The sequence below is a fragment of the Lissotriton vulgaris genome, chromosome 6, assembly GCF_964263255.1.
Source record: "Lissotriton vulgaris chromosome 6, aLisVul1.2, whole genome shotgun sequence".
Lineage (NCBI taxonomy): Eukaryota > Metazoa > Chordata > Amphibia > Caudata > Salamandridae > Lissotriton > Lissotriton vulgaris.
The window spans coordinates 472,286,713-472,311,456 of NC_141694.1; positions in this window are offsets into that span (position 1 = coordinate 472,286,713).

Sequence of the window (24,744 nt, forward strand, 5' to 3'; positions counted from 1 at the left end):
TGAAAAAAATATTTTTTTTTGCTATATATGTTTTTAATTGATAACCTTGTTGATAAATTTTGTAACCAATTATTTTTAATAAATCGCAACTTTTTATAACTTGTTGTATATGTTCCTTCTTGGTAAGTGTTTTAGTTCCACAAAAATGAATGTTGTGATTTATGGTTGTGAGTTCGAATCCTGATCTAGTAACAGGTTATAATACTTCCCAGCGGGAAAACTTCTTGTTTTACTTAACAGTACATTGGCGCTCCATTTCCCTCTGGGTAACATAGAGCCCCTCTCTTCTTGTTTACACTGTATAGGAGGAATACAAAAACCCCAACTGTCCGCTACACCAAGTCATGAGACTACAGACAGGCAACAGGCACAAAATGGCTAAGATAGGAAAGAGCCACCTTTCTAAAAGTGGCATTTTCAAAATTATAATTCAAAATCTGACTTTACTATAAGTTTGAATTTTACATTTGGAATCTAAAGACACCAAAGATGGTCTGGCTACCTTTTCTATTTAGAAATTACACTTATAAAATGCAATACAGTATTTCCACCGTTATCCTATGGGAGGGGTAGGTCTTGTGGTAGTGAAATGTGAATGTAAGAGTGTTTTTACTACTAGAACATGTCAATCTTAAAGGTATAAGTCAACATTGCACTCTGCCTTCTGGGCTGTCCAGCACCTACCCTAGGGGTGGCTTGCATGTATTGTAAAGGAAGGTTTGGGTCTAAAATGGAAGTTTAAACTGATCATACAGGCTGCAATGGCAGGTCTGAGACGTGTTTGAAGGGCTACTCAAGTGAGTGGCATAAAGAGTGCTGCAGGCCCATTAGAAGCATTTAATTTACAGTCCTGGTACATGTAGTTCCACTTTACTTGGGACTTAGAAGTAAATTAAATATGGCAATTTGTTATGAACCAATGTTACCATGTTTTAAGGAGGGAGATAGCAGTGGTAACGTGTGCAGAGTCCTAAATCCAGCAAAAATAGGATTAGCAAAACATGGAAGAGGAAGGCAAAATGTTTGGTGGAAGACCACAGTAATGCTTGCAGGTCTAATGCCTACTTAATTCATTATAATCTTAGACAACACATCCTCTTCTGAGTCCATGGATTTCCACTTCCAGGACAAAATGATGTTAAAAAATATATCCATTATTAATTAGACCTAACATATAAGTGACGCCTTGTATTAAATTGTTTCATACAGAGTGCAATTCTGGTATTCTTCAACTTGTTTCTAATATTATTAGCTTACAGATCCTTAAGGGGAATCCCATGAGCAGGAAGTCCTACCGTAAAACGCCATTCCCTTAGGCAGAATGTCCAATTCTGAGCCCATACCCTTTCTCATCTGGAACTGAAAGTTATAAAAAATATGCAATTTAAGATTTGACTTATTCTTTAGGTGATGCTGGGCTCAAATTTTGAAATATGCTGTGCATTTATTTCTCTTTAATGTTATAGGCTTGCAGGTTGAAAATGGTTGTCCATGAGCTAAATCTGATGTGATGGCAAAGCAGGCAGTAATCCTTATGTACAAGTCAACACATGAGGTCAAATGCATCTGTTCTTGTAGGCCTGCATCCGAAAATACCTGCACCAGAACTGGCTCCGCCACGCAGACTAAAGTATGCAAGATCAGATATCCGCTGTTAAATCTTTTGAGGATGGAGGAGAGATCCAACACACAGTGGCTGGCAGTCAGCAATACAACCACATTGTATAACATTTCTTTGCTTAAAATACATGTATTTTGATGCACAGAATGTCAGAACATAAGAGAAAGGTTCAACATGGAAATAAATGTTCCAACTCATTTATTGTGTTAGTTTATATGTCACAGTCCTAGTAAACATCAACTCACCCACATCTCCTCAACTAGAAGCAGGCCTCACAATGTAATAATCATTCCATCAGACCTGTTGAGGTTCATGGACCATGCCTCTCATCTATCAATTCGGCATATACAGAAATACAATGTGAAACAGTGTACTGCATTAAAGGAACAGACCACACATCCCACAACTCCAGTTCCAATTAGATTATTAATTTCCCTTGCACTTGAGCAGTTCACAGCTGCACAGCTAGCTGTCTTGCTGTATTGTTCAGCAGCAAAGTTTATGGCGCTCATTGAAGTATGGAACACAAACCAACACCTACCATGTCTCACCAATGTGTTTGCATGCAGAATGACTGCATTTGCTGGAATTAATGTCTTTACAAATACCATCAGACATAATGAGCGAACAAAGTCATGGACAAAGGCCTAGTGCCATTCGAACATGTAAAAACTATCACTTGTAAAGAATGCATACATGCAAACATGGCATTCCACAAAACACAGAACTTGTGATGTATGTCCTGCCTACATTGTCACATATACCACATTGTCAGGCGTGGCCCGTGCAGGCAAGGGCAGTGGGCAGTGTGAGAGGGGAATCGACAGACGATGATGGGGGAAGATTACATTTAAAAATACAAAGACTTCTTACCTTGCACTCACCACTTCACAGACTCGGAGATGCGGTGAGCACAAAATAGGTGTTTTTAAAAAATTGTATTTAAGTTTCCCATGTCATTGTCTTTTGACTCCCCCCCACAATAACCCCTGCCACACCACTCTTACCTGCAAAGGCTGCACCTGCACACCATGCCACAGTACATAAAGGACACATATCCCATGCATTGCATGGCAATGCAATGAGGAACAAAGGTTTGTAAAAATACAATATGAGCAGATGACATTGCACACTGAGTAAATAGTCAGAGAAGGTACATTGTGCATTCACCACGCATATTTTTTCAGACATAAAGCAGACTGCAGATGTGTCTGTACCTCAACATCACATGTTGGACTTTGCCTAGTTTAGTGTGAAAATTAATGTCTGTCAGACAATCAATGGTGTCAGTTTGGCCTTAAACCATTCCTATCATATCTGTCCAGTTGATCTGTAAGCTAGATGCCACATACACTGTACACTAGATGAACCAGCCATTCTCTGTGCTTCCCTGAGTGTGTATTGCAACTATAACACATCTTCGGCCATATGTAGGTGACCAAATACTGGTCGGTAAAGTCGAAATTCTATACATTTTGGCTTTAGCGACCGGTATTTAGCCCTGTGCGATGTACGTATTACAGAATGCCATCGTTAATAACGAATCGGTAAATCATTACCGATTCCTTATTTACCGATCGGTGAACACCGAAACTAACAATACCGAATCGGTAAATAACAAATCGGTAAAAAATCAAAAATGCGATGTAGCAAAATTCGGTAATACCGAATTTGACCAAAATCGGTATTAACGAATCGTTATTTACCACTGATCCAGAGCAGGTGGTAATTAGGTGCAGTGCATAAAAACAGCCCCAAAAGGCAACAGTGTGAACACAATGGCGGCCCTCAACGTCATAGCAAGACGGCTATGTTTGAGAGCAGCAGGAGTGAGGATTTGGAGACGGGAAGAGCGTGTGTACAGACTGCGTGTCACACTGTTTCAATTGACTGAGCCAGAAATCCATGAGAGGTACAGGCTACACACACACCTTCCTTGACCTGATACAGGACCTGGAACCATATCTTGAGCATCAGACACTAAGGGCGCACGCAATACCCACCCATGTACAGGTGCTCTGTTGCCTGCACCTCCTGGCATCAGGAAGGTACCAGGGTGTGATAGCCACAGTAGGTGGTGTGTCACAGAGCAGCCTATCCCGTTTTTTCAACACCTTCCTGGATGCCATGATGGACAGAATGCATCATTACATAACCTTGCCCAGCACACAGGCTGAGCTGCAGAAGACCAAGCTGGAATTCTACCAAGTGGCACAGTTCCCACACGTTATAGGCTTCATCGATGGGACCCACAAACCAATCTGCCCACCAGCAGCAACAGAATACATTTACTGCAACCGCAAATCCACTCACTCCTTGAATGTGCAGGTGATATGTGATGCAAACTTTATCATCACTGACATTGTTACAAAATTCCCTGGGAGTACCCACGACTCCTACATATTCAGGAAGAGTGGCATCTACACACGTCTGGCTGCTGGTGAATTCGGAGAAGGATACCTACTAGGTAAATCAATGTCACACACCCTGATGTATACCTTGGATTAACCTATTGGTGACACAAAATAATTGCACTTTCTTTCACATTTAGGTGACAGCGAATATGCCCTCCAGTCTTTCCTACTCACCCCATACCTCAACCCATCCACCCCAAGGGAGAGGTGATAAAATGTGGCACATAAGGGCACACGCAACGTGGTGGAGCGCACCTTTGGACTACTAAAAAACAGGTTCCGTTGCCTCCACAAAAGTGGAAGTGCACGTCAGTACAGCCCCATCAAATGTTGCAAAATAATAGCAACTTGTGCAATGCTACATAACCTTGCCACAAAAAAAAGGAAAAGCAGTGGAACTAACTGATTCTGAGGATGAGGGCGAAGACAATCCCCAGGCAGAGCCCTGCGCAGCTGGTGTGGCAGCAGAACAGGATGGGAGACACAGACGGGCTGAGATAACATGCAACTATTTCTGAGTAAGTAAGGAGACAGAGCCAGTTACTGTATTTGTATGATGGTGTTTAATTAGCACACCACCCAGACCTAAACCAGTGTCCATACAGACATGGGTTACATCACCTATCAAATGAGTCACAAATTCCAGTAGGATCTATTTTCTGTGCCAACGTGCTGCATGTCCACGTTCACTGGCCACACTGTCTGCGCTGCCAGTATGTTCCTGGGCAGTGCTGTGGCGTTCGCTGCCCCTCCTGCCCTCGGTGGTAGAGGGCGTAAGGCTACCACGGCTAGTAGCGTCCTCGCGGTCCCCCCCGCTTCCATAGTGGCCACCTTCACATTCTGCAGCAGTTCCAGTGCAGAGGTCATTCACACCATACCCCTGGCCACATCCCTACTACAATGTGTTATCTCCTCCTGCATGGCTATAGACCTTCTGCACATTAGGGAGGTAGCAGTGGCCAGCCGGTTCACTGCCTTGGTATAGGCATGAAGTCTCTGCCTCTCTCTGCGCCTACAAAGACGGTCCTGCTCCAACTGGCTGCGGAGCTTGTCCACAGATGTCGCAATATCTCTCATGCCCTAAGACATGTTGTCGCCCATTGCACTTGTGCCCTTTTCAGTTCGGTACATGTGCATGTTCATGTGTGACACCTCTCTATGCAATGCCCGCATCTCTCTCCATTGCAGGCGCTGGACTTTAAGCATGTTGCCTTCCAGTCCAGCGAAGACACTTTCACCCCGTTCCGACACTTCAGGACTGGCTGGCCTTGCCCTGTGGCGTCTTGAGGATATGTGGGCACGCTCTGATGGTGTCTCAGCCCTCACCATGTTGCTGTCCTCATCGACTGGAGACTGTTAGCCCCCTGTGGCCTCCTCCTCCTCCTCCTCCTCCATCTGCTGGAGGCGGCCACGGCATGCCTCCTGCCTGATAGTGGTGGTGGTGGTAGTTGTGATTGTGGCAGTGGGGATAGAGTTTGGGGAGATGGCGGCCTTCTCTGGTGCTGTGGTGATGTTGGGGAAGGAGAAGTTGTTGGTGGTAGTGCTGTGCTTGTGTGCCCTTCAGGCAAACTCTCTTCCTTCTGTTGCCTCCCCTCTGGCCTGGGTGCCTTCGCTCTGCTCCCCTCTGCAGCACTGCGAGATGTCTCGCCTGTAATGACAGAATATAGATATACTCAATTCTCTGGCTGCATTTGCATTGCATTAAACGTCATGCCTACAGATCACACTGACTGTCCTCTGCTTTGAAATTTCTTTCACATGCTATTGGGTGTGCTAGGCTTACTGTCCTATACATCTGTTCCCTGAGACTACATCTCCCACAATGCATAGCAGGTAATGTGTAAAACATGGACTGGAGTGGGAGTCCCTATGCCTCTATGGGGATTGGGGTTTGGGAGGGGGAAGCACAGCATGCTGGGCATGCATCTTACCTTGTTTCCAGGCAGCTCTGGCAGAGCTGTCTTTGTCTCCCACGCCACTCACACTCTCCTGCTGGAGGGTGGACTCGACCATGAGTTCCAGTGATGTTGGTCCAGGTGCTGGGTTCTTCCCTCCACCAGTTTTGCCGGCCTGCCTCTGCCTCTCAGCCATCCTTGCCTTCGCCATCTTCCTAAGGTCGTACCACCTTTTCTTGATGTCCTCTATGGAGAAGTGGGTGACCCCACTGGAATTGATTTTGGTCTGGATCCCAAGCCCGATCTATCTCTTCTGAGACTCAGGCACATGGAGGGACTGCTTTCCAAAGAGCTTTTCATGGTCCTTGCTCACGTCCTGGATTAGTACCTCAAGCTTCTTCTCGCTGAACTTTAGCTTCCTTTTTCTTTCTGTTCCCTCCTTCTCTCTCTCCTGGCTTGCCATTTCCAAGGTTTGTTGATTTAGATTTGTTGATGAGAGGCTCTGTTGCTCCTGAATCCTCAGCTCACCTGCCTGCCTCACAGTCAGCTCCAGGGTCAGTGCAGCTGCCTGTGTGTGGCCACTTCCTGTTTGGGAGGTAATTGGGATGTACAGGATTGGCTGATTCATCAAAAACCGAATTTTTGAATTACCGAATCGGTAATTACCGATTCGGTAATGGATTCGGTAATACCGATTCGGTATTGGTGTTTTGGTATTTTTTTTACCAATTGCTTCCGAATCAGTATTTTTTACCAAATTTTAACGAATCAGTAAATTTTAACAAATTTTTACGTACATCGGAGATACCGATTCCTTAATACTGAATCGGTAAAATTTGATATTAAGGAATCAGTATTTCACGATTACCTACATATGGCCCTTAATGTCAGGAATCCCTAACAGATGGTCTGAATGTAGATATTGTGCATAATAGGGAATACAATAATTTTGCTCATAGGCATAGCAAGCTATATATTTGGCAGGAAAATAAACCTACACTGTAGCATCCTACGTTCATCCAAGCATACTAAATAACCAAAGGAGCAAAAACTTGGGAATGTCTCTACACATCACAATATTAATGTGTTTTAAAAATAAATATATAGAGACTGTTTATGTCACTAAGGGGAAGGCAAAAACTCACACATAGGCACAATATGACCACTGAAAATTCCCACTTCATAAAATATTGAACATGTCAGGTAATAAAAGAGGAGCAAGGAAAGTGAGCACAGCATGTGTTTTCCAGAATTGCACTTTTCCCTACAGTGTATCCCAGACAATGTGCCAGTTGTGTGGGTCTCAGAACCCCTGGATTGATCCAGTTGCATGCATCGTAAGCCCTGTATTGACACCAGTGTGCTGAAAAGTTTTCATTGCGGCTAATGCTTTGAGGGTTAGTCACTCATTGGCTATTTCTGTACCGATGCATCAAAAAAGCAACATATTTGTAAAAGTAGGCAGGATGCACCCAGGAAGTGATGCAATGGGTGTGACAGACTGCAAACTAGGATGTTTGAAGTTACTTTTCATTTCACTTACTCTCTGTTAGTCTGTGCTAGGTGTTGGAATTGTTTGGAGAGTGTTTGAGAGTTAATTGAGCGTTGTGGTCTTGTCTGTGTGTGTTTTGTCCAGACTTTGCCTGCTGGAGCAGTGGCATTGCTTTGTCTAAATATTTGGCATTGTACTGTCGGAAGTACATTTTTTTTTGCATTTTTTGGGAGGGTTTGTGACATGTCTGGGAGGATTACAATTTCACTGAGTCCGAGTTGGGAGGGCTGATATGGTTAATCATACACTTTCTTCCAAATATACTGGTGGCTGATGGCATGGACAGCCAGGGCTACCTTGCCCAGGAGGAGGAGGATAGATGAAAGCATGTTCACTGGTACCATGAGCAGAACTTTAGGATAGCCAGAACCACCATCCAGATGAAGAACCAATGGGCGAACGTTATATCACAGGAGGCCAATGTCATCAACTTTCTAGGACTTGAGATCGGTGGACATGTAGGCATGTATGTATGTTCATCTGCATTTTGAAATGTACCATTATCAGAAATGCCAAACATAAACATGAATTGTACTTCTTTTTTTTTCAATATTGCAACGTGCAAATTGTATATCAGGATAATTCAATATAAGGAGATGATGGGTATTTGGCAAAAGGCAGCACACCAAGTCACCTTTCTGTGCTGACCTACTCCAAAGTGTAAGGGCAGGAATGCATCATATTGATCCAGTATGGTACATTCCTGCCTTTTCACCCTGTGCTGGCACTGCTTAGACGGCTTAGCACCAAATGCAGGCAGCCTTGCACCTTGTGCAAGGATGCCTGTGTTGTTGGCAGGATTTTGTTGTGCTGAGAGCAGCTAAATAAAATTATTTCTCCTTGTAGCACCTCCCCTTGGAGCTGTCTGGTTTTAGCACATCCCCAGATATTCATGCTTTTATACATCTGGGGAAGCGCCACAATCCATGGGTGTTGCATGGGAGCAATCACCACAAGGTCCATGGAATGGCTTCCTACCGATGAGTAAGGCAACATCACAATTTGCACTGTCTTGTCTTACTCCATGTCAATGAGGCCATTCGAAGCCATACGAAGTGGCTTTGATTGACCTCGTAAATATGAATTTGCATTTTAAGCTGCTTGAGCATCACTAAAAGTCACACTACGATAATGCAAGGGGCTTATGACTATGCCCCTTAGTTACTCCCAGGGTCAATCATGCCACACATGTGTCATAGTACACTGGAGTCTGCCTTTATGCTGCCCAGCATTGCTAAATCCATCACATCCTTGATGCATGCTTCAGGCATGTCATGATGGATACATCTGAAGTTCAGTATCAAGACAGGGTCAGGCTTGCAAGTGAACTAGATGCGTGCAGCAAGCTAGGCATATTGCCATATGTGTCTTAAGCTGTGGTGTACTACTGGGATATCATAACTTGTATTTAAAAAATGTAAATATGTGTGAAAGCAATAATTACAATTATATGGCCTTATTCATGTCTCCTAGGTGGAAATCTTCCTTTCACAAGAGGAGAGGTGGAATTGTTCCAGGACCCCATTGCTACCAATAAGTGATATAAGTACATGTATGTACCATTTTGAGTGCATGTTTGTACATTGTACCATGTATGTACATTTCCATGCAATTGCCTGGGGGTAAATACTATTTATGTTCCCCAATCATAGTCTACAAGTGGTACATGACAAACCTCTATCTATTTGTTGACCAACTGACACACAGTAAGGGAATGCAGCAACGTGTGGAACCTTGTGATACTTCAGATGGTTATGAAGGCAATGCTACACTGCCTGCAGGTTGAGTGGGGTGTAGCCATAACAAATATAGCAAGCTCCATCAAAATCCTGCATTGCAACAGGTCAAAATTGCAAGTATTTTTTGCCAATTGGAGTTTTTGTGTTGACCAATGCCAACTATGTGGTACTTGGTAAAAACAATGGGGTATATTTACTAAGATTTTACACCATCTTTGCATCACACATGTGTTGCAAAATCTTTTTTACCTATTTAATTTCCAATGCAGAGCCTGTTTTGTGCTGGAAAATCACTTGAAAGTAACGCAAATCAGGTCATAGTGAAACATTGCATTGTTTAGCATCAACAGGGCATTCCATTGGTGGTGCATAGGTGTTCCCATGCAGCCTCCCAAGACTTCTGATGTAAAAGCCTATTTTCTTAAAAAAGTAGATAGGATTTTAGGGCAAAAATCTGCACCCTTTCATATAGGTGCTATGAAGGAGAAATGCTTTCATTTCTTCTTTCTTTTCAGACTTTGCATGTGTGCTGCACTGTACAGCACACACAACATGGGAAAAGGTTTAAAGCTAGTCTGAGAATAGTATTTTGTACTGGAAGGGTTTCTTTCCAGTACAAAACCTATGCTAGACTCATGGAGACACCCATGCACTATGGTGCAAATGTGGGTTTGTGGTGCACAGCAGAATTTTTCTTTACAGGCGTTAGGGAGAGTGTCACATTTCTGTAAATATTAAGCCTGGGCGTAGTACTTCGCTACGCCCACGGAGTGGACGTAGTGTTGCCTACTTCACCATTTGCGAAGTAGGCATAGCAGGCAACACTACGCCCACTTCATGGGCGTAGTGAAGTTGCCCGCCACCCACCTCCCTCCCGCCCTCCCTAAATACTTAAATAATGTTTTTAAAAGGAATAAACACCACTTACCTTGTCGGCTGCGTCTCCAGGGGTCCCTCTGGTAACCGCGCCGCCATGTTGGATACTAATGCGCATGCGCGGCTGCCATGTTTCAGGGTGCTATGCCCCTTCGTCAGGTCCAGGGTCAGATCCCACTGTCACTCACTAATGTTTTACCACAAAAATTCTTAAGGTGTATGTACATAGAAGTGTGATGATATTCTCTCTGGAAGCCACGGACGAAGGAGGAAACACCGACGTGCTGGGGGTTGAATGGACCCCCCATTACCCTTTGTCCAGACTTGGCTCATGGGGCACTGACTCCTACCTTCCTAAGCTTATTACATCAGAATTTCTGATAGAGCTATGGACACGTGTAAATATAAATTATATATACACATTGATAAAGAGAATATCATCACACTTCTTTGTACATACACCTTAAGAATTTTTGTGGTAAAACATTAGTGAGTGACAGGGGGATCTGACCCTGGTCCTGACGAAGGGGCATAGCGCCCCAAAACATGTTGACCCGCACAGGAGAGTAAGCCCATTAACTTGCTGTATCTCTCCGAATCACTTTTTTAACAATACGGGTCAGGCTTGCAAGTGAACTAGATGCGTGCAGCAAGCTAGGCATATTGCCATATGTGTCTTAAGCTGTGGTGTACTACTGGGATATCATAACTTGTATTTAAAAAATGTAAATATGTGTGAAAGCAATAATTACAATTATATGGCCTTATTCATGTCTCCTAGGTGGAAATCTTCCTTTCACAAGAGGAGAGGTGGAATTGTTCCAGGACCCCATTGCTACCAATAAGTGATATAAGTACATGTATGTACCATTTTGAGTGCATGTTTGTACATTGTACCATGTATGTACATTTCCATGCAATTGCCTGGGGGTAAATACTATTTATGTTCCCCAATCATAGTCTACAAGTGGTACATGACAAACCTCTATCTATTTGTTGACCAACTGACACACAGTAAGGGAATGCAGCAACGTGTGGAACCTTGTGATACTTCAGATGGTTATGAAGGCAATGCTACACTGCCTGCAGGTTGAGTGGGGTGTAGCCATAACAAATATAGCAAGCTCCATCAAAATCCTGCATTGCAACAGGTCAAAATTGCAAGTATTTTTTGCCAATTGGAGTTTTTGTGTTGACCAATGCCAACTATGTGGTACTTGGTAAAAACAATGGGGTATATTTACTAAGATTTTACACCATCTTTGCATCACACATGTGTTGCAAAATCTTTTTTACCTATTTAATTTCCAATGCAGAGCCTGTTTTGTGCTGGAAAATCACTTGAAAGTAACGCAAATCAGGTCATAGTGAAACATTGCATTGTTTAGCATCAACAGGGCATTCCATTGGTGGTGCATAGGTGTTCCCATGCAGCCTCCCAAGACTTCTGATGTAAAAGCCTATTTTCTTAAAAAAGTAGATAGGATTTTAGGGCAAAAATCTGCACCCTTTCATATAGGTGCTATGAAGGAGAAATGCTTTCATTTCTTCTTTCTTTTCAGACTTTGCATGTGTGCTGCACTGTACAGCACACACAACATGGGAAAAGGTTTAAAGCTAGTCTGAGAATAGTATTTTGTACTGGAAGGGTTTCTTTCCAGTACAAAACCTATGCTAGACTCATGGAGACACCCATGCACTATGGTGCAAATGTGGGTTTGTGGTGCACAGCAGAATTTTTCTTTACAGGCGTTAGGGAGAGTGTCACATTTCTGTAAATATTAAGCCTGGGCGTAGTACTTCGCTACGCCCACGGAGTGGACGTAGTGTTGCCTACTTCACCATTTGCGAAGTAGGCATAGCAGGCAACACTACGCCCACTTCATGGGCGTAGTGAAGTTGCCCGCCACCCACCTCCCTCCCGCCCTCCCTAAATACTTAAATAATGTTTTTAAAAGGAATAAACACCACTTACCTTGTCGGCTGCGTCTCCAGGGGTCCCTCTGGTAACCGCGCCGCCATGTTGGATACTAATGCGCATGCGCGGCTGCCATGTTTCAGGGTGCTATGCCCCTTCGTCAGGTCCAGGGTCAGATCCCACTGTCACTCACTAATGTTTTACCACAAAAATTCTTAAGGTGTATGTACATAGAAGTGTGATGATATTCTCTCTGGAAGCCACGGACGAAGGAGGAAACACCGACGTGCTGGGGGTTGAATGGACCCCCCATTACCCTTTGTCCAGACTTGGCTCATGGGGCACTGACTCCTACCTTCCTAAGCTTATTACATCAGAATTTCTGATAGAGCTATGGACACGTGTAAATATAAATTATATATACACATTGATAAAGAGAATATCATCACACTTCTTTGTACATACACCTTAAGAATTTTTGTGGTAAAACATTAGTGAGTGACAGGGGGATCTGACCCTGGTCCTGACGAAGGGGCATAGCGCCCCAAAACATGTTGACCCGCACAGGAGAGTAAGCCCATTAACTTGCTGTATCTCTCCGAATCACTTTTTTAACAATACCAGCCAGTGTCTATTAAATCGTTTTTTCTACCACTAGGACAGGTATGTTTTAACACCACTTACTTATATTTCACCACTGACCCTACTGACACTCACTCCTATTCACTCACTTAGCACCCACATAAAAAGGTGCTCCACCTTAGTCTCTTGTCGCAGCACTGCCCCGTCCCGCAGCGGGGCGGGAAGACCCCAATGATAAAGCATGACACCAAGGGCCCTTTTGGTGTGTGAGGGGTATTTTAACACATGAACATCAGGATGCATACCAACTCTACATGAGGTGGACCTTTGTTGATAAACTGTGCCTTCAGTTGTCTCCAGACCCGCGGAGTGCAGGTGTGGCTATAAACCCTCTCTAGCTCAGAAACCTGAGCGCTGAGGTCGCTCTTTTCGCTTTACGGACCCTGGCCTCCGCCGTGGCTATCACGATGAGTGCACCGCGGGCCACTGATTCCAGGGCTCCACACAGAGCCGACACAGACGTCTCCGAGGTATCATTAATGGCTAAATATTCAACGATACATTTATGAAGCTACTTGGTGACATCCGGTCGCTGCAGGAGGGTTTCACGCAGTCGCCAGGACCCACAGGGGCGGGGGGCATAAGGATCCCGAGCGACAGCTCCACCGCGTCGAGATCCGAGAGGGCCGCAGGCACTATGCAAACATCGCAGAGAGTCGCAAGAAGCTCGGAGGAGCCCAAGTAATGGTCTAACCTGGCATATGTGCGGTGCACATGGGAGTAAAAGGTAAATTGTGTCGTGTCAGGGTGCTTGACCCTCCAGAGGTCCGTCAGGCCTCTTTCCCGCAACCACACTGCACCGGTAGCTGTGATAGCACCTGAATCCCCATAGCAATGCCCTGACCTGTCTTTGTTTGTGTCCATAACCAGATTGAGGTCCCCCCATGAGTAAAAGAGAATTAGAGGGTTGAAGTGACTCCGGAACTGCGCCTTTTAAAAAAGCCTCTTGGCCCGCGTTCGGGGCATAGATGGAGCCTATCGCCAAGCGTCGGTCTCCTATTAGGAAGGTGTAAGCCAAGAGACAACCCTTGATCTCCCCGCCTTGTCCCCCACCTTTCCCTGGAAGCGCCTAGAGACTAAAATGGCCACCCCAGCCTTCTTCGTTGGGAGAGAGGAAAAGAACTGTTGGGGGAAGACTCAGAAGGGCATCCTGTGCCAATCCTTGGGCAAAAGGTGGGTTTCTTGTAATAAACAAATCTCGGCCCTAGAGTTCTCCAGGTATGAAATTACAGCCCTTCTCTTGACAGGAATGTTCAACCCTTTCACATTAAGGGTCAGTACCTTCAGACTAGAGTCTGCCAGAGTGAGGAGGGTAAGTGGAATGTTACATGATCGGAATCACGCTTCTGCGGCAAATGGAGATGCAGTAGGCGATTCAGCGCTGTAGGACCTCTCAGCACCCTGGTCCCTGAAGTAATTGTACGTGAAGCTCCGCGCGTGGATAACGATACATCTAAAGGTGGACAAAGAGAAGGCGCTAGCCGAAGAAGTAAGCAAGGCAACAGAAAACAGATGTGAATCTTAACTATTTCAACTCGTCAATCCCTTCTTGGCACACTGGTTCCCACCCGCAGTCCCATCCATTACCCCCCTCTGTGAACCCCCCATCCCACCCTCCTCCCTCAACAAACCCCCATCCCACCCATCTCCCTCAACATTCCCCTCCCTAACCCCAAACTCGAACACCCAGCAAACAGTCATAGTCCCAGGCCTACTCAGACATTGACCAGGCCCGTGGCAAATTCACGAGATAAGGGAATACATGGCACTGGTGGCACCAGCGGCCCCCCGCCCCCCTAGCACTATGCACTGGAAATGCAAAAGAACCCCGCACACTTGCTGGGTCTGGAGGTGAGTTAGTCCGCCGCCGCTGTATCCTTGGACACCGCCTAAATCGCAGACGCTTGTTCATGTGCAACCGTAGCTGGGTCCGGTTTAAGAGACGCTTTGAGGGAGCGTCTGCAGCCCACTCGTTGCCTACCATCTCGTGGTGCATGCGGCCTGCCGTCGCACAGGGAGAGTTGAATTGCATCGTCTTTTGGCATGTCTTTGTCTGGCTCGATGCCCAGCAATGTGCAGGTGTCCCGGAATGATCTGAGCTGCTGCAGGACCCATCCATTTAAAGATTAACATAAAAGGATGTCCTCAGGAGTAAGGGATGCCTTCGTCTCGCAGGAACGTGGTGGCCGGTCTAAAGATCTTCCTCTTTTGCAGGGTGATTACCGGCAGGTCCTAGAACAGCGCCACAGGTGTGCCGTGGTATTGGAAAGGCTGTTTCCGGCGTGCCTCTTTTAGAATCCTCTCTTTTAAGGGGAAGTCCGGCAGAAATGCAAGGATATCGGGGGCGGGTGCCCTGCGTGCAAGGCCCACTCTGTGTGCCCTGTCAATGCGGATTTTGCCATTGTCTGTGACCCCCAGGATCTCCCAAAAAAGGCCTTGTAAGAAGTGAGATATGTTGCTTCCTTCTGCTTGGGAAGGCACACCCCGGACCCGTATGTTATTTATTCGGGAGCTGTTTTCCAGGTCCTCCGTGTGGGCCTGCAGGTCAACCTGTTGTTCGTGGCGACGGACCACTTATTGCTGAAGTTGCTCAATTTCTTTGCTCCTATTCTGGTCTGCAGCGCCCACAACCGCAGCCACGCGTTCCCCTAGCCCGTCACGTTGCGGCGCAACTCTCTGAAGTCTCCCGTCATTTTTTGCTTTAGAGTTTGGAAGTCTTTTCATAGGGAGTTGAAAAGGGTTTTCAGGAACATTTTCGTGATGGGGTCCCCCCACCTTTTGTTAGCTTGTCCGGTATTGTGCGCCCTCCCTTGCGTCCTCCGGTCGCCATGTTGCCTCCAACCTCTGCCCCCCAAGGTATCTGGAGTGGCCGGTTGTCCAAAGAGAGTGGCGCAGCTGGGCAAGTGCTCTTCCTTGCTTGAGTTGGCGACTGAAAACGTCTGGTTGCCCCTCGCTCCGAGGCACCACCCCGATCTAGAGATACCTGAAGCGAGATGGCTTTCAGCTGATGTGTGGGTTTCTATGAGCTCGCAGTCTCTTTGTTGACAGGGCGATTGCACCTCCTCCGGTCCAACACCCCACGACTCACCCCCGCATCCGGCTCCTTCTTAAGGCCGCTCGTCCTTTCAGTGCGCCTATGCAGGTTGGAGCGCTGCCACTGAGGCTAGGATCTGGCCCCAGGCCCGGCCATCACGCCAGGTGCTGTGTGGTCACCCACCCTGCCGCCGTGCGTATCCAGTATATCAGGCCCTTCGCCAACTGACGGTGGTAGGCCCCACGCCGGAGGCTCGAGAGCCTTGCTGCCGGCTCCTTGCTACCTCTTCCACGCACCTGCCTCGCCTCCCCACCTCCCGGCTCTCAGGCTCCTCAGCTGCTTCTCGTGGGTGGTCGCTGTGTTGGTCGGGGCCTCCCGCCACTGTGTGCGCTCTGCCCTTCGCGCCAAGGCACTGGCGCTGCCTGGGGTGGACCGGAGCAGGCCCCGATCCCGGGCCTCGATTACATAGCTCCCCGGTCACGAGCACCGTCACCTCCCACAGCGCGCTCCGCGCACTGCGGGTGCCCTCGTACCTCTTCTTACGCCCGATCCAGGTGGGCCGCACCCGGCAGTGGCTGGCCGATGTCTGTGTCCCAGCAGGGCCTGGCAGAGCGGCTCAGCGCCAACAGTCGGTGGGGATCACCACCATTTTCTTAGGGCTGGACCTCAGATGGACGCGCGTAGGGCTCTCCGGCAGCTGCCGCTCGATGTTTGTCGTCCCGCAGACTCTTGCAGAAGGTCCCCCGGCAGTGGCGGTCTGGGTATGGATCAATCGGGGGGGTCTGTCGGCTAATTTACGGGCTTATTGGGGTTCAGGACGGGGTGCTTCCGGAGCGCACATCCGCTCTGGCCGCCATCCAAGCCACGCCCCCTTGACTTCACTTTTGATAACTCTGGGCATGCAACAACATCCATTAATGTTGCATGGGAATACCCATGCACCACTCAAGAAATGCCTTCCTTGGCAGAGTAAAAAAACACAGTGATTTTCCCTGCGTTGCATTACCCATTAAGTTGGAAGCCATTGGAAGGGGTGCTGAGTCAACAGGGATAATTTTAACCTTTAATGCCCATTAACAAAAACATTTAAAAATTGCTTATTTCTCAAACTACTCCGATTGGGTTTTCATCAAACCCATTATAGTCAGTCCAATTAGTGAAGTTCTGTGACTTCAAGGGCAAGCACTGATGTTTTGACCCTCCCATTGTTTTTCCTTCTAGATTGATCTACACAAAACTTTCTATATCTTTTTTTGTCCTCATTTATGCGGTTAATTAGGTTAGGGTAGACAAGTTCTTTTATCTTTGTGCCATCCCAGAAACTGACCAATGATCAATTTCCAAATCTGGGAAGAACCATGTCTTCGAACCTTCAAATTCTTTACACAAAAAAGCAGTCCAGGAGCCCCCGTACTGCTTTATTGAATTTTAAAGACCGCATAAGATAAAATCATAAGACAAAACCTCCCTGTCCTACCTCAGAAATGTTTGTACTATAATTCCCAAAACCTGGATCTATTCATTTTCCCTAGCAAATTATCTCAAGCTCCAAACTTATTACAGAAGAAACCCATTCAAACAAGTCAGGAGGAATACTACAAACCCATTTAATGCATATCTCACGTCTTGCAAGTAATGTAAGCATAAATAATACACTTTTTTGTTTTTTACTTAGAGCTACAGACAAATTGTTACTAGCCGAAATGCCAAAAATAATAATGAACGGACTTACCTCAATCTTGGCATTTCATACTTCATTGATACTCTTACCAACACCAAGTCGAGGGCACTGGTAGAACATGTATATATCATTCACTTTTGATTCCCTGCATTTTGAACACTTCTTCACCTCTTGCTTATTCATCTTAGATATTTTTTCCGGGGTCCAATATGACCTGTGCAGAGTAAAGTGATGGTTTCTCCTAGGAGGTGCAGAAATTACAGTTTGCCATACAAAGTTACAAGATACTTGCCAATGATGATGTTGAAAGTCTTGAGCTGGAAGGACCTTTACCCATACTTCATCTGGAACTTTAAAATCAGCATCTCCCCATTGGATCAAATGCCAGTACCATCTGGAAATTTACTTTTTCATTGGATTTCATTGTAATTCATTCTCTAGAGTTTCCCTGGACTCTCCTGGCTTTTCTTGATCCTTTGAATAGCTCAGCAGCTGGTAGTATTTAAACCTGGAAATTCTTCTTCCTTGTGTTTCTTTATACAGAGCATCCCAAATTTTTAAAATGCCCAAATCCAACAGCTGTCCCAAACTTGTCACCCTGCTTCTCTCAGTGAAATTGCAAGAGTGTCTTTTAAGCATTCTGGGGTTCCCGGAGATCTCAAAATAAGAGCAAGTTGGATTTAGTACTGGATGCTCCATATTCTCCGTATTTCATACCAAAGCTTATAAGCTGAACTTTGTACAAGCGGTAATCTCTGTCTGTTACACTTTTCCAAAACAGGGGATATTCCACATATGGTCTGAATAGAATTCTTATATTTTTAAATTGAAAAGCCCTTTAGTAGGCAATCAAGTTTGGACTTGCTATGCCCCCTAAATTCATTCTCTGGCACAGATTTCCTCATGCTATTCTTACCCCTCTAAAAGCCAAAATGAAGCTATTAATTTCACCTTGAATATTTTTAAGCCATTGAATTTTAAATTCTAGGGGGATAGCATTAAATAAAAACTTAAACTGAGGCGGATTTTTATCACATTTGATCACCCCCTAAAAGAGAGGAATAAGCCGCTCCATGATTTTAATAACTTCCACGTCTCTTTAATTTTAAGATTCAAATTAACTGGAGCTATTTCATCAATGTTTTTCAGAACCTCCATTCCCAGGTACCTAATTCTATTTTTGTGTCCACTATTACTGACTCTTGATTCCAGCACATTATTTCTGTTTTCTGAACATTCACTTGGTACCCAGAAATTTCCCCAAAATCCATTAGTAACTTTGTATTAATAGGGAAAGATTTATTTACATCACTCGTGTAAACCAATAGGTCGTCAGCATAAAGCGCCACTTTGTTAGACCACCCATTGAAGTGGACAGGTTCAATTTCCTGGGATCTCCTTAAATTGCTAGCCAGAGGCTCAATATAGAAATTAACTAGATGGGGAGACAAGAGGCAACCTTGTTTTGTCCCTCTTGTAATCCTAATTTCTTTTGAAAAGGTGCCATTTATCAACATTTTCACAACTGGAGCTGTATATATATTTTTTATTACTCTCTCAAAGTTCACTCCAAGGCCGAAATGGTTTATTACGTTCTGCGAGAAATAGCCAATTGACACGATCAAACGCTTTAGCAGCGTCAAACGTAAAGACTGCTAGTGGGAGCTTTTTTTGTGTTGCTATGTCGATCGCACCAATAAGCTGATGGGTAAGACTGTGTTATTGTATCCCTTTTATGAATCCTTTTTGATCGCTGTGTATAAGACTACCAGAAAAGACAGCAACCGGGGCAGTCAATATTTGCATAAAGATTTTGTAATCATTATTTAATAATGATATAGGTCGATATGACTCCCATCTGACAGGGTCCTTGCAGGTTTCAGTATTAAACTTATTGTCGCTTCATTCCACGATCTAGGAGGCAGAAACCCCTTCAAATAAATATCGTTGAAGAGCCCCACTAATCTAGGAGTTATTATTTCCTTAAAAACTAGGTACACTTCAATGGATATAGAGTCTGTGCCAACTGCTTTGCCTTTTTTAGATTTATTTAACACCCTCATAACCTCCTCTGAGGTAATTTCTGCATTCAACTTGTCCCTACATTTGTGTCCTAGCTTTGGAATCATTGCCTCCTGTAAGTAAGAATTAACTCGATGGGTCGAAAATGCTAGGTCCTCTCCATATAACGCTTGAAAAAAGGCTTCAAATGCTGCTTCTATTTCTGGCCTCTCCTCTACCTTATCACGTAGCTGATCACTATATTTTTGTTCCTATTTAGATCCATTTTATTTTCCAAGCTATGAGCTTCCCACTGTTCTCCCCATACTCATAATTTGATAAACAACTAACTTCCCATCTCTTTCTTATCCTTCCCTCCAAAAAGTTAGACAGCTCAGATTTTTTTTTTGTATTTTTAGTAAGTTCCTCTTTCACACGTTCTAGATCTTGTTCAGGAGTTGCTGCTTCCAAGAATGTATTGTGGTCAGCGATATCTGACTCTAATTGTTGTATTGTATAGCTGGTTTCTCTGTTTCTCTTTGCAGCTAAACTGATCAAAGTTCCTCTAATGACTGCTTTATAAGCTTCCAATAAGCGGCACTTCCCTCAGGAGTGACGTCCCTACGAACCACTCATGCACTAATGTTCATCTCATTCGTTCAATAAAGTTCTTTCGACAAATGTAATCGATGTTTCAGTTCTATTTATTTCTTGTATTCTTTGATGCGTGTTATTCATTCATAAGACGTTTCAAAGGTTGCATTACGATTATGCCCAATGCATTTTGGGCATGTGCCCGTCATCAATTTTAACGCACTGTTTGTTAAACAAATCTACACCTCTCTTGTATTATTTCACAGGACTAATAGGACCCCTGATGAAGGGCACATGCCCAAAATGCATTGGGCATAATCGTAATGAAACCTTTGAAACGTCTTATGAATGAATAAAACGCATCAAAGAATACAAGAAATAAATAGACCTGAAGCATCGATTACATTTGTCGAAATAACTTTATTGAACGAATGAGATGAACATTAGTCCATGAGTGCTTCGAAGGGATGTCACTCCTGAGGGAAGTGCCGCTTATTGGGATCATAGTCAGCCGAGAGAACAGTGGGCCATACCTCGATAGCACCACCAACAAGTACGAACAAACTTAGATAGTAGCATACCCGAGTGCGATTACGACTACTTCATATGCTTTATAAGCTTCCCATACTATCTGCAAAGAGACTTCTCTGTTCATATTTTTTATTAGAATAGTCCTCTGTAGTTTCTTTAAGTTTTCTACCACTTGATTATTCAACAAAAGTGTACGATCTAGCGTCCATCTGAACTCGCCCTGCAGCATGCCTTGTATTAATTCTAATTGCACTAACAAGTGATCGGACAAATGGGCAGGTGTATGTTCTACTGTACTTACATATTTGCTTAATGTATTATCTACCAGAAAAAAGTGTATTCTTGATGCATGACCATATTTTTGATTAATGTATGAAATCTATTTTTTCCATCTTCCTTACTCTTCCATACATCCACTAGGCCTAAATCTTCTTTAAACCTCGTCATCCTATCCTTCGTTCTAGGAAGATTTAGCACATTCCCTGGTGGATGTCTACCCTTTTCAGGATCAAGTAGTAAATACAAGTCTCCCCCTAAAACTATCAGGGTGGAGATATCAATCAAGTGTGTATATAAAGCTTTCAGGGGAGCTGAGGCGTCAATATTTGGACCATAATATCCAACCACATAAAGCAGATTCCCCTCCATTTTAATCTTGCTTTTGTCCATCAGCCTCTTAAATTGGTGCATTCTTCTAAGATACAGATGTTCGATTTTTTAAAAATAATTATTGACACTCCTTTAATACAGCAAGTCTGGATCTTGCAAACATATGATTCCACCCACTTTTCATGTTTAATAATATCCCACCATTCTGACATCACAGTTAATTATTGCTGATTGGGAACACATGGCGGCTGGCTAAAAGTGTAGTCGGGAGCTCCGCTGCTAGAGGCATGAAAATGGGTTGCAAATGAGCCAAAGATCACAATTTGATAAACCCGTACAAACTTTTTAGTGGAATGGAAAACGATACCTGCTTTTTGGTGAGAAACATCCCCTCGAGGAAAAGACTCTTGCAGTGAGGACGCGGCTTGTTTGGAGCGGCTTCCGCATAGATGCAGATGTAAGGTGGAGGCAGGTCCCAGGGGGAAGCAGCGCCCCGTCTCGCGGGAGGCGCAGGGGAAAAGCGGTGTTTGGGCCGCTGCAGGTTGGTGCTTCCAAGCAGTCGGAGAGCGTAAGCAAAAACAAGCATTGGGAGCCCAGGCGGTATTGGAAGTGTTTTTGCCTGCAGCTACAGGCTCAAGCTCCATGGCGAAGACGAGTGGGAACGCCACAAGAAAACATAATTTTGTTTTTAAGAGTCCGGTATGGAGAAGAGGAAGGGATAAAGCAGATGGTCTGTCTGTCTCAAAGATTGTGGTTATTCCTTTTCAAGATGATTCAGCCCAAGCGCCCCAAGCACCTCAGGTGACAGCCTTTTCTTCCCCCTCATTTGGTTCCAAAAGAAGAGTCTAAGACACCATGCTTATCTACATCAGAAGTTATAAGTGGTATTTATGCCTTGAGAAATAGGTGTTTGATCACTGGCTTATTGGCAGGTGTCTTAAAGGCGGTTGATGAAGGTAAAGGTGAAACGGAGGAAGTTCTGACGTCTGTTTCTGGAAAATAAAAAATAAAAGGGTCTAATAAGTAGAAAGGGGGCAAAAAAACACAGGCAAGGCAGCAGCAGTGGCATCAACCAGAGCTATCAAAGCGGCAAAGAGGGAGCAACTTAAGAAGGGAACCAATTTAAAAATAACACCTTCTCTCTGCACCTTTTTTAAGGTGCAGGAGAAACCCGGCTCAAACACTGCTCCGTAAAAAGAAGAGAATCTGCTTAGTAATGTACAGAAATGCCAGAATCAGATATCCTCATTCAAGGTGGGAATATAGGAATCCCTAACCGTTTTCAGGTTTTTACGGTAACAGACAACGTAGAGGGAAGCATGCCAGATGGGGTAGAAACCTTGGAAGTGGTGGAAGACATGCCCATTAATAATCAAGGAGGAAAGGTGGAGCCCACTATGCAAAAGATTTATGAAATATGATAACCTCTTTAATGAAGGAAACAAAATCAGGCTTCACAAAATCAGAAAAAAATCTGGAAAAAATTCAAGCCACGTGCGAGATGTTAGAACATGAAGTAAATTCCTTAATAGATTGGGTTTCGGAAGTAGAAAATAAGGTTGAGTAAATCAGAGTAGATGTCTCTAGCTGCCAAAGCGACATAAACGATCTGAAATTAAGCGAGAAAGAGCTTCGGGATAAGATCAAAGTCTTAGAGAATAATTCAAGGAGAAACAATATTTGCATACTAAATATTCCAGAAGGTTCGAAGGGCAAAATATAAAAAGCTCTGTTGTAAATTTGCTTACAGAATGTTTTTCGGTCTTAGATGTAAAGAGTCTAGAAAATGACATTCAAAGATGTCCTTTCAGATGTAACATCTCAAAGAAAACTCCTCGGAAAATACTTGTATGTTTTAAAATGTATAGTTTGAAGGAAAACATATTAAATATGGCTTTAAAATCAGGCACTCTCTCGATCAGATATATTCAAAGCTATACTCAACAAACAGAGGGCATTGGGGGGCTTTATGCAGGAATTAAGGTCTTTTGGTGCCACAGTCCAGTTAAAGTTCCCGGCCCTACTGAAGATTATGTGGGATAACAAAACCTGCAATATTAGAGATCCAAAAGAAGTAGAGGCACTATTAGATCAAATCAAAGCAAAAAATAAGGGCTAGATTATTAAGTCACTACGCTTCAGGTCAGCAGACTTCAAATGGCACAACCAGAATTGTCAAAGAGAAAAGGGAGGGTTCGCCGGGGTGGTGGGGGAGGAAGGGGGTTGGGGGGGGGTGTAGGGGATGTGGAGTTTAAGGTTTATGTTGTGCACTAATTTTTGTTTTTGTTTTGGTGGGGAGCATTTGGGGGGGGGGGGGGAAATGTACGATACGTAAAAAGGGAAACCAAGGTCATGGAAATGGTTTTGCATATTTAAGGTCATCAAAGTTAGGAGGAAAATAAAATAAAGGATGTCTTCAGAGGGAAAAATAAAAATCATAACTTGGAATGTTAATAGGTTGAGAGTAAAAAGAAGAAAACTTTCTATATCAAAAAATGTTTGTTTTGGGAAGATTCACGCTGATACCTTAAACCACACCAAAGTCATTGGCAACGAAACTGAACTAAGGATAATTAGAACTTAGGGAGCTAAATGTTTAATTTTGCAATATCCCAAATCAATAGCCCTATTCCATTCTGCGTTCCCTCTCAGTACCAGTGTGACATCCATCTTCCCAGCATGTCACTTGCACAGTCGCTCAGTTGGTTGGCAGACATATGCAGCGAGGGCAACAGCAAGGACCGAAGACAGAGCAATCGTATTATCCTTTCCCTGCTCAGGATGGTTGACTTGTCTGATAAATGTCTTTAAGTTATCTGTAATTGAAAGGGAGATAACCTTCCACAAGCTTTAATGAGGAATAATCTTCCAGCTCAGACTGTTCAATTTCGATTTTGGTGCTGTGTAAACTCCAAAATCATTCATTTATAATTGATGCATATAGCTTGCCACCTCCACTACGTTTTCCACATTTGAAATTAACAGTGCAGAAGCTGTGAACACTACAACTTTGAACATTTTGAACTGCGCGCCGTTTTTCAACTCATCCTTTTGATGGAAGCGAATAATTGTTTTTTTGATCGTTTATATATTGGAGCAGGTCTCTGCTGGAGGGATTAGAAAGCATGTCTTAGCACACTATTTACCTACAAGATTGTTTTACAAAAAAAGAATCGTGTGTAAAATAACCTCTTCACGTACATGCTCTTGGTGATAAAAGAGGATGCATAAAACGACAACATTTGCTTGAATTTACAAATGGTAAAGGTGTGAATTAGTCGACATTAATTTTTGTTTTTAGTGGAATGTTTTATAATATTTTTTTCCAAAATATTGCATTCTTAAATCATTAACTCATATTGGTTTTGTAATTTTGTGCTGTGTAAATATGGAATGTTTCACTTCAAATCTAATGATTAAATAAAACAAATGTCTGCTTTTTACCAGTGCGGGTAAGTGCCACTTACAAAGATTTTGTTTGCATGCAGCCGTAGGGGCTGAACATCCTTTGTAACCTCAGCCCCAATCATTTTATCACCTTCTCGGACTTATGGGTAGAATTACGATACTATCAAGCAAGGCAACGTAGCAAGCCAACTTACTGCCTACCATTGTGTGAAACGGAGAGAGTAGGAAT